The 11,951-nt window shown below is 37.6% G+C and overlaps 1 pseudogene; it reads left to right on the top strand.

The window, feature by feature from the left end:
• The first annotated feature begins 5,811 nt into the window (after window positions 1–5,811).
• On the top strand, window positions 5,812–6,420 carry LOC102287692 (ferritin heavy chain pseudogene; annotated as a pseudogene).
• Window positions 6,421–11,951: the final 5,531 nt, after the last annotated feature.

Genomic DNA, 11,951 nt, shown 5'->3' on the forward strand with positions numbered 1-11,951 from the left:
ACTTATCTTTCTCACTATCTGTCATGTAGCTTTTATTTCACAACACAGTACATTCATCTGTACAATTTAATTTTTGTAATTTCTGCTTTGAAAGCCTTCTAATCTATTTTGGTTATCAGTCCTCTCCAACTCTCAGGTCCTGTTTAAGTCATACTTTCTTTCTGATATTTTCCACAAAAATGTTGTCATACCTATCTTCTATGCATTATTCTCTGAAGTTTACTTATACATTTTTCATTTATCCTATGTTTTTTATCCTCTAAATGTTTCATAGTATGTGATACTGATTTTAAGTTTACCTAAGGAGTTTTAGCACCCAAAACTGGTTCAAGTTAAAAGGATTATTTGATGTCCTGCCTTGCTGATTCTTAACTTCATCACAACAAGACTTGGTTTGTTATTGCACATGTTATTCTACACTATTTTGGAGTAGGCATATTTATGTTTCTGGGCTTTTATATGGTCTTTCCAGTAGTCATATGTGGAGGTGAATGTTGGGCCATGAAAAGGCTGAGTGCTGAAGAATTGATGCTTTTGAATCGTGGTGTCAGAGAAGACTCCTGAGAGCCCCTTGGACAGCTAAGAGATCAAACCAGTCAATCCTAAAACAAATCAACCTTGAATATTTATTGGAAGGACTGAAGCTGAAGTTGAAGCTCCAGGACTTTGGCAACCTGATGTGAAATACGACTCATTGGAAAAGACACTGATGCTGAGAAAGATTGAGGGCAAGAGAAGGGAGAGACAGGGGATGTGATAGTTGTATGTCATCACTAACTTAATGGACATGAGTTTGAACAAACTTCGGGAGATAGTGAAGGACAGGGAAGCCTGGTGTGTTCTAGTCCATGGGGTTGCAAAGAGTCAAACACGACTTAGTGATTGAACAACAACAAATATGAATGTGTGAGAGATATTTTCTCAATGCTGTTTTTTGCAACTGTTCAAAATTCAAACTTTGAGTTCAGAGTTAACATCAACTCTCTTGCTAAAACTCAATTTACTGCCTTTCCTAATTTGCTACTTCTCTGGAGATTTGTGTAACACTGAAATATGAAAATGCTTGTCCTCCAAAATATATTTCCCAAAGTGGCCCAAGATCACTGCCAGGTTTCCCAGGATTTTTTCTTTCGTATCTCAATGCACTGCCCTCATACTTTCTCTCTTCTTTTTATCTTTGCCTGAGACAGTGGAAGAGTTATAATAACTACCCTGAAGTTTGGGGTAATTGCCAGTTCAAGTTATCCTCAGAGTTTTGCTGATTAACCATTTTATGCTGACTGTGGGTCAGCATAAGACTGCACAGTCAATAGAAGCTGAAGGAAGGTCATAATAGCTATTACCTATGGTAAAATAGATTCCATTTTCCATTTATAGACCCATTATTTTCATCTGTAAACCGCTGTTAAGAACTTGTATATTTATTTTCATTTTCTGCATATACTAGCTCTTAGAATAAGCAATTCTTTAAGTTTTGAATAAGAATATTAAATACTAGCATTATCTTTCATTATGGGCAATTTTAAATGCAATTTATTACGAAGTTTCAAAAATAAATATGAAATGACTTTACAATAAGAACAAAGCTATTTTAATTTTGATAAAACAACTCTAGTTATTCTCTAGTTGAAGTAGTATTTTATGTTACACGTTTTAAATATATCTCCATGGTTTTTACTTGTTGAAATATTTTAAAAGATATCTCCTTGTACAAAATGTAACATATTAGCATTTGATAAAATTGCTCATTTTCATCACTTTTAGTCTTAACAGGATAAGGCTTGGAAATTTTAAATAGAGACATTTTTATGGCTACACTATTTTACGGTCCCAAGACATCCCACTAATTGCTCTAGTGTCATTCATCACCTAATTGGAAAAGTATTTAATGTCCAGAAAGAGAAACCCACTGAGTTGCCCACATATACTTTTTAATTAATGGCAGAGAAACATACCCTGAAATAAGAACTTTCAATTACAAAAGTAGATGATTCACAGAAAAATTGATTTTTAATTTCTTAAATCTTAACTGTTAGACATAGGCAGACTTGGAAAAAATGTAGGATGCTTCCTAAATATTAGATCTATTTTAAAGGGAGACAAAAGTTTGACTTGCCTCTGAAAGAAGGTTGATCTGAATAGTAAAACTAAGTGGAGATGAGGACTCAGTGCCCCAACTTCTGGGCCAAGAATTAGAGGAGCAAAAGTATTAGAAACTCTAAGAGGTGAACAGGAATCCAAAAGCATAGAATATCTCAGAGCAGACTAGAAAGACTTACTAGCATCTCAGACAACTTCTTCTTCAATTGAGATGATAAAGCAATGGAATTGCAAATGCTGAGAGTGAGCAGACTCTCAGCATCTTAGACAACTTCTTCTTCAATTGAGATGATAAAGCAATGGAATTGCAAATGCTGAGAGTGAGCAGACTCTCAGGCAGCATATTAGGGTCAGCACCTCCCTCTATGGAAAAGGGAAATACCTGAATTATTTCTACAACATTTGAGGGAACTTTGAAAGTGACTGAAAGAGAGCCACCAGGTTCGGAGCAGTTTCAGATGGTGAGTGTAGAATATACTTGGACACCACATCTAGCAACAGTGGGTGCAAATATATGACAATAGGAACCAAGTGGGGCGTTACCCCAGTGGAGGCTACGGATAGAGGATAATTCTGGATCCATATTCCTCTCATGAAAGAGAGTCATATACAATCACTTCCAGAGAGCACCCCACAGCAAAATGCTAAGTTAAGTGAATGATACTGTTAATCCTGATATGTTGGAGCAGTTTCAGATGGTGAGTGTAGAATAAACTTGGACACCACATCTAGCAACAGTGGGTGCAAATATATGACAATAGGAACCAAGTGGGGCGTTACCCCAGTGGAGGCTACGGATAGAGGATAATTCTGGATCCATATTCCTCTCATGAAAGAGAGTCATATACAATCACTTCCAGAGAGCACCCCACAGCAAAATGCTAAGTTAAGTGAATGATACTGTTAATCCTGATATGACTGTGCTTACCTTGAATAGGTAAGATTAACACTGTGTCTCTGAAAATGTCATCTCTAGAGAAGTAAAACAGTTTTGTTCAATTCATTTGTGACCACAGAAAGAGAATTACTGTAAATCTAAGGTAGCTGAAATCCCGGAGCCTCTCTCTCGCTCAAGCCTCTTCCAAAGCTCCCAGAAGAGCTCTAGCAATGCTTTTGTAAAATTTGCAGAAGACAATTTTAGCCACAATTGCATAAGACAACTGCCTGTTTCCACTCTGACTTTCCTTTGAGCACATGTGCCCTCTTGGCCCAGAATTCAATTCAATTAAGGGTGAATTCAATTAAGTGGAAATTGCATTGGAGATACATTTAGTTTAGGCTTAATGAGATTTATGTATGTGGTTCACATTCCCTTCTATGAAGGGTTAAGTTAGTGCTGGTCTCCAATAGTGCATGGTTAGGAGTCATATTGTGAGATGAATGAGTCCTACAGTACTAGACACTAGAAATATGTGGGCTATGGAGGAGAAACAGGTAAACATTTAAGGAGAAGACTCAGTTCTCCCTTCTGCTTATTCAGTGAAGAAATTCTATTACTACAAATGCATTTGCATGATATAGAAATGATTAGAATTCTTAATTTTTTAGAGAACAAACTTGTAGGTATACCATAGAGTATATCAGTGTAAATAATCATGTATTTTTCATCCTTTTATAATAAATTGCACTTCAACATTACATTTCTCAGTGAGTTGCAAAACTGGAACTTTTCTAAACTATAACTAATAAGTATTTTAATCAGGTGGACAAAAAGCCTAAGTTGTTGTTGTTGTTGTTGTTTTCTGTACTCTCTACAGAAAATGGTATAAAGTCAAAGATGTATGAAGAAGCTATCTTGGGGCTGGTGCACTGGGATGACCCAGAGGGATGGTATGGGGAGGGAGGAGGGAGGAGGGTTCAGGATGGGGAACACATGTATACCTGTGGCAGATTCATTTTGATATACAACAAAACCAACACAATATTGTAAAGTTAAATAAAATAAAATTAAAAAAAATTTTTTTAAATGTACAACTAACATTTTAGGGAAAAAGTATTACATTGGTATGTCAGTTTATTAGTAGAAGTAATTTGTTATTACTTTTCTGAATTTTATAATGCCTATGGCATGCACCAGATTTAATTTTTTTTTAATTTTGTGAATTTCTTTTTGTTCTAGTTATATGTCCAATTTTGTATTCCTAAATTTGTATTCTTTTCTTGTCAAATACCCCTGTTCCCAATTATATACACTTCAAGCCTTCTAAACCTTGACCAGTAATGTCATACTTTTTACTGATACTTGAATGTAACCTCCATGGGAACAGGAATTGTTTTCCTTTGTTCACTGTTCTATATCAAAACCCATATAGGATCTGAAGTATAAAAGGTACTCAGTAAATATTTATGAAACAAACACTGGTCACTGTTTAAATCATGCTTCCAAGATGAAGAAGCCTAATGTTTACTTTGTTCTTATTCAGTAGACTTGCTCACTCAGTTTCCTGTATTAATTTTTTCTGACAAATATCATGACGTTTATATAGAAAAGTTGTAAAAAGAAATTCCTTGCAAAACTCTAGTATTTTACAAAGGATTTACTTACTGCAGTAGTGATGGATTCAGTTTAGAAGATATGCAAACACAAGACACCCAGGAAAGTACAAGGTGAAGAAAGAGAAAAGAAAAAAAAAAAACCCAAAAACTAAAGACAAAACAGGATAAATTATTACAAGAGACCTGATAAAGATAAGAAAGAATAAGAGTTGAATGTGGAAACATGGCTGAACTCAGTTTTTCTTTTCACCTTAAGAGAAACACAAAGATTATACATATATATATATATATATATCAGTTCAGTTCAGTTCAGTCACTCAGTCGTGTTGGACTCTACAATCCCATGATTTGCAGCACGCCAGGCCTCCCTGTCCATCACCAACTCCCAGAGTCTACTCAAACTCATGTCCATCGAGTTGGTGATGCCATCCAGCCATCTCATCCTCTGTCGTCCCCTTCTCCTCCTGCCCCCAATCCCTCCCAGCATCAGGGTCTTTTCCAATGAGTCAACTCTTTGCATGAGGTGGCCAAAGTACTGGAGTTTCAGCTTCAGCATCAGTCCTTCCAATGAACACCCAGGACTGATCTCCTTTAGAATGGACTGGTTGGATCTCCTTGCAGTCCAAGGGACTCTCAAGAGTCTTCTCCAACTTCACAGTTCGAAAGCATCAATTCTAAGGCGCTCAGCTTTCTTCACAGTCCAACTCTCACATCCATACATGACCACAGGAAAAACCATAGCCTTGACTAGACGGACCTTTGTTGGCAAAGTAATGTCTCTGCTTTTTAATATGCTATCTAGGTTGGTCATAACTTTCCTTTCAAAGAGTAAACATCTTTTAATTTCATGGCTGCAATATATGGACTTCCCTGATGGCTCAGACGGTAAAGCATCTGTCTACAATGCGGGAGACCCAGGTTGATCCCTGGGTCAGGAAGATCTCCTGGAGAAGGAAATGGCAACCCACTCCAATATTCTTGCCTGGAAAATTCCATGGATGGAGGAGCCTGGTAGGCTACAGACCATGGGGTCGCAAAGAGTCGAACACGACTGAGCGACTTCAATGTCATGTCATGTCATATATATATATATAAATAAAATACGAGCCAGCCCGCGTCACCACCTGACAGCGCCCTCCGACTGGCCCAAGGTCCCCGCCGCCGCTCCAGCTCCGCGCAGCCGTCGCCGCCGCCACCACCGCCCCTTCTCAGCCGCCCGCCATGACGACTGCATCCGCCTCGCAGGTGCGCCAGAACTACCACCAGGACTTGGAGGCTGCCATCAACCGCCAGATCAACCTGGAGCTCTACGCCTCCTATGTCTACCTGTCCACGTCATACTATTTTGACCGCTGTGGAGTGTCTTAGAATATTTTCTTCACCGATCTCATGAGGAGAGGGAACATGCTGAGAAACGGATGAAGCTGCAGAACCGGCAAGGCGGCCGAATCTTCCTTCAGAATGTCAGGAAACCAGACCGTGATGACTGGGAGAATGGGCAGAATGCAATGGAATGTGCGCCGTGCTGGGAAAGAAGTGTGAATCAATTACTACCTGAACTGCACAAACTGGGCACTGAAAAAAATGATCCCCATCTGTGTGATTTCATTGAGATCCATTACCTGAATAACAGGTGGAAACCATCAAATAATTGGGTGACCACATAACCAACCTGCGCAAGATGGGGGCCCCTGGATCTGGCATGGCAGAGTACCTCATTGACAAGCACAGCCTGGGACACAGTGAGAGCTAAGCCTCAGGCTGACTTCCCACAGCCACAGGGGTGACTTCCCTGGTCACCAAGGCAGTGCATGCATATTTAGGTTACCTTCACCTTTTCTATAATTTGTAACAAAACATCTACTTAAATTCTTTCTTTAGTACCATTCCTTCAAATAAAGTAATTTGGTACCCCTCCAAATATATATATATATACACACATATATATATATATATAGATAATCATTATTATTGATAATTATTATTATAAATAATCAGGTTTCAATTTATTCAAATAGCCAATGTATTCTATATTCTGCAGATAGATATTTGAAAACTACCATCTTCAGCTTTAAATAATATATACGGAGTGACAAAAATACCAAGAGGGAAAAATAGTTAAAAGGGCAGGCTAGCTCATTTTATGCAGAGGTGTAAAGAAGCATGAACCACATGTTGCAGAACTGAAATGCTAAATGAAGCGGTGATGTGTGGGAACTGGGCCACAGATGTTAGGATGTTACTTGTTGAGACTGGGCTCAATAGACTAGACTCAACAAACCATGAAAGTTTAAAATTTAGAGGTTCTGATACTATTAAAATATTATGACTTACAGCTTTAAACTTTAAAATAGTAGCTCCCATTTGTTCAATTCTAATTTGAGATTATGCTCTGAATATGCTCTTTTTTTTTCTATAGTAGTGATATTAGACACAAATTCATACAAATAAAATTGATTATTTAAAATTTTAAAAACTGACTTTCTAAGTTGCTAGAGTAAATTGGTTCATTTCCTTCTCCTATCCCAGGCTTCTTAGTCTGTATGTCAGTGTATCACTTTCCTGGTGCCAAAAAAGTGTCTGTATTGCTTAAATAAATCTTTATGTGTTAGTAGAATTATACACGGAGACTCTCTCTACTCTCTCCTTCTCCCAATCTCTTTCTTTTTCAAATCTCATATTTTTATGTATGTCTGGTAGTATTTATGAAGTTCAGGTTTTGCATAATTTTTTATTGAAAGAATATAGTTGATATACAGTATTGTGTCAGTTCAGTTCAATCGCTCAGGTGTGTCCCTGCGACCCCATGGACTGCAGCACGTCAGGCCTTCCTGTCCATCACCAACTCCCAGAGTTTACTCAAACTCATGTCCATTGAGTCGGTGATGCCTTCTCATCTTCTGTCATCCCATTCTCCTCCCGCCTCAATCTTTCCCAGCATCAGGGTCTTTTCCAATGAGTCAGTTCTTCACATCAGGTGGCCAAAGTATTCCATTTCAGGTATATAGCATAGTGATTCAGTGTTTTTGCAGATTATATTCCATTATAGGTTATTAGAAGGTAATGGATATAATTCTCTCTGCTAACATGTAAATCCTTGTTGCTTATCTATTTAATATATAGCAGTTTGTGTGTTAATCCCATACCCCTAATTTGTCCCTCCCTCCTTCCCTCTCCTCTTTGGTAACCACAAGTTTTATTCTCTAAGTCTGTGAGCTTGTTTCTGTTTGTTTAATTTAATACTTTTCCAAATAGAAATATTTCCAATGATTTATTTTGCTACTTTGGGTAGTTAAACCATCTATAACCAGTTATTCCTTAAATCTTTGGTTATATAATGATTCAAATCAACCTTGATTACACACACACACACAAACTAAACAGAGAAACAGTCTAATCATGAATTATTGGGAATCCATAGGTTAGCTTATTTCTGCTTCAGTAAAATATGACTTAATAAAATAGAGATAATACCATCTACTGCTTCCAGGTCTCAAGTACAAATCAGGCAATGTCAAAGTACAGTATTTAGAATTCTGTGAGAATAAGGCTGCATAATATTTGAGACATTGCTATCAATGATTGTTACAAATAAGCTTTAGCCTTTACTGAACATCAGCTATATTCTCAAGACATACAGTGTGCTAAATACATTACAGTCATTTTTACATTTTAACCTCAGAACTCTGAAATGTAGGCATTATTATTGACCCTGTTTTACTAAAAAATAAATTGAATCTAAGTTTGAAATAAATTGTCTGAAGATATAGCAAGTAAATTTTAGATACAGTAATTGAAAGCTGGTCAACCTAATTTCAAAAGATAATTTATTAATTGTTTCCCAACTTAAGATACCGATGTGAATTCAATTATTTCAGTAGTTATATTATTATCCTAATGTGTATTAGGAAAAAAAGTAGTACATTTAACTCAAGATATTACAGATGTGATTTTTAAGACTGAGATTATCATAGGCATTTAATTTTAAAGGTGAATTAGTTTCAGTATAAATATTAGATAATAGTAAAGATGACACCCAGTTCAGTTCAGTCACTCAGTCGTGTCTGACTCTTTGCAATCCCATGAACCACAGTACACCAGGCCTCCCTGTCCATCACCAACTCTGGGAGTCTACCCAAACTCATGTCCATTGAGTCGGTGATGCCATCCAACCATCTCATCCTCTGTCGTCCCCTTCTTCTCCTGCCCTCAATCTTTCCCAGCATCAGGGTCTTTTCAAATGAGTCAGCTTTTTGCATCAGGTGGCCAAAGTATTGGAGTTTCAGCTTCAAAGATGACATCCAAATATGGCAAAATTAGGAAAGTGGTATTTGATTGATGAAACTTTAGGAAATTCTAGAATGACCTGTTGTTCATCTCCAGTCACTAGCATTACTAAGAGGGTCCTATTCAGAACTGGTACTAGGGGAAATTGGTGAGTTTATAGTTAATATGTATTATAATCCAGAAACAGCATGCTCTTGGGTTACCATAGAACCATTCTCTATGTATTTGGAGCTCATTTCCTCTTTTCAAATTTATCTGACTCATGTTCATTATTTAAATGTCATGCTTCCTGGGAAACTATCAAACAAGTTTCTTCTATAAGTTAACTTTTTACTGTAACAGCAGTATTTATTACCCAAAACCATAGGAGTGAATAATTATGGTTATTTCAGGCATTGTGTCACAGCCAGAATGTTATTTATGAGTAGGAAGGCTAGGTCCTTCTAATGCTTCCTAAATCATGCCAAGTAATTGTGATGTCAAACTGGTTGTAAAGGTGACTCTCCTTTCATTACCAATAGAAGTCATATCACTTTGAGGTATATGTTTGTTTTCTCTCAGGACAAATAACATTTTTCCACTTAAATGGGAAGCAAAAGTTTAACAACAACTTCAAACAATTATTTAATTTTAAGTCATGTCAACTATTATGAAGATATATTGAGCATCAGTTGTGTACCATCCATTATTTTAGGCACTGAAGATACAAAAAAGTAGGCACAGTCCTTGCTCTTGAAGTGAACTGAAAGCAGCTCAGTCATTTCCAACTCTTTGCTACCCCATGGACTATACAGTCCATGGAATTCTCCAGGCCAGAATACTGGAGTGGGTAGCCTTTCCCTTCTCCAGGGGATCTTCCCAACCCAGGGATCAAACCCAGGTCTCCCGCATTGCAGGAAGATTCTTTACCAGCTGAGTGACTAGAGAAGCCCAAGAATACTGTAGTGGGTAGCCTATTCCCTCTCCAGTGGATCTTTCTGACCCAGGAGTCAAACCAGGGTCTCCTGCATTGCAGGTGGATTCCTTATCAACTGAGCTATCAAAGAGTCCATATATATATATATATAAAATTGAATGAGTGATATGTGTGTGTGTGTTCTGAGATGAGATGGAGTAGGAGTATGAGAAGTAATCAGGACTAGAGGAGAAATGTATAGATGATTATGTTGTAGGGCCATACGCCCTGTACTGGCAAGCCTAATGTGTCTCTTAGTACAGAAAAAAGGCATTACCTCATCCAGGCCAGGGATGCTTAGAGAAGGCTTCCTGAAGGAGGCAGGTTTGAGTTGAATCTTCAAGAAAAAGTAAGAGTTAGCCAAGCAAACAAGGGAAAAGATCATTCAAGGAAGAGGGAATAGAATATGCAAATACATGGAAGACAAACAGCTGTCACCTTTGGGAAAGAGCAAATAGGTTCATGTGGTAAAGGTTATCTTGAGCTGCGATTTAAACCTAAACTCTTTTTTCTACACTGTGTGATACTATATACTCCTGATAGGCTACAGCCTTGGAATAGGCAATTGACTTAGAAGATGCGTGCTTGACACGGAGGCTCATGATTATTAGTATAAAACTGATGAAGCCAACTATTGCATTTAACTAACAGCTCACTATTTAGAATCCTGAATCCTTCAGAAGTATGCTAATTTAAAATACAATTACTTGATGACATAAATCAAAGCAAGATCTTCTAGGACCCACCTCCTAGAGTAACGGAAATAAAAACAAAAATAAACAAGTTGGGACCTAATTAAACTTCAAAGCTTTTGCACAGCAAAGGAAACTACAAACAAGGTGAAAAGAAAACCCTCAGAATGAGAGAAAATAATAGCAAAAGAAACAATGGACAAAGAATAGATTTCCAAAATATATAACCAGCTCATACAATTCAATATCAGAAAAACAAACAACCCAATCAAAAAGTAGGAAAAAGACCTAAACAGACATTTCTCCAAAGAAGACATACAGATGGCTAACAAACACATGGAAAGATGCTCAACATCACTCATTATTAGAGAAATACAAATCAAAACTACAGCGAGATACCACCTCACACCAGTCAGAATGGACATCATCAAAAAGTCTACAAACAATAAATTCTGGAGAGGGTGTGGAGAAAAGGGAACCCTGTTGCATTCCTGGTGGGAATGTAAATTCATACAGCCACTATGGAAGATTGTATGGAGATTCCTTAAAAAACTAGGAATAAATTACCATATGACCCAGCAATCCCACTACTGGTCACATACTCTGAGGAAACCAAAACCGAAAAGGACACACATACTCCAATATTCATTGCAGCACTATTTACAATAGCGAGAACATGGAAGCACCTGAGATGTCCATCGACAGATGAATGGATAAACTGTGGTACATGTATACAATGGAATACTACTCTGCCATAAAAAGGAATGGATTTGAGTCAGTTCTAATGAGGTGAACATACCTAAAGCCTGTTATACAGAGTGAAGTAAGTCTGAAAGAGAAAGATAAGTATTTTACAGTGACTCACATATGTATGGAATCTAGAAAGATGGTACTGATGAATTTATTTTCAGGGCAGCAGTGGAGAAACAGGCATAGAGAATAGACTTATGGACATGCGGAGAGGGGAGGAGAGGGTGAGGTGTATGGAGAGAGTGACATGGAAACTTACATTACCATATGCAAAATAGATAGCCAATGGGAATTTGCTGTATGTCTCAGGGAACTCAAACAGGGGCTCTGTGACAATCTAGAAGTGTGGGTGCGGAGGGAGATGGAAGGGAGATTCAGGAAAGAGGGAGCATGAATGTATCTACAGCTGGCTGATTCTTGTTGATGTATAACAGAAAACCACAAAATTCTGTAAAGCAAATATCCGTCAATTAAAAAAAATAAAGTGGCAAAAAATAAAATGCAGTGAATGCAATATAAAGTAAAAGCCACATGAATTTATCTATTATTTAATAAATGTTTATTAAGTACCAACTATCAGAGAATTCAATGGCACCCCACTCCAGTACTCTTGCCTGGAAAATCCTATGGATGGAGGAGCCTGGTAGGCTGTAGTCCATGGGGTCACTAAG

The sequence above is a fragment of the Bos mutus genome, chromosome 1 (assembly GCF_027580195.1).
Source record: "Bos mutus isolate GX-2022 chromosome 1, NWIPB_WYAK_1.1, whole genome shotgun sequence".
In the NCBI taxonomy this organism is placed as follows: domain Eukaryota; kingdom Metazoa; phylum Chordata; class Mammalia; order Artiodactyla; family Bovidae; genus Bos; species Bos mutus.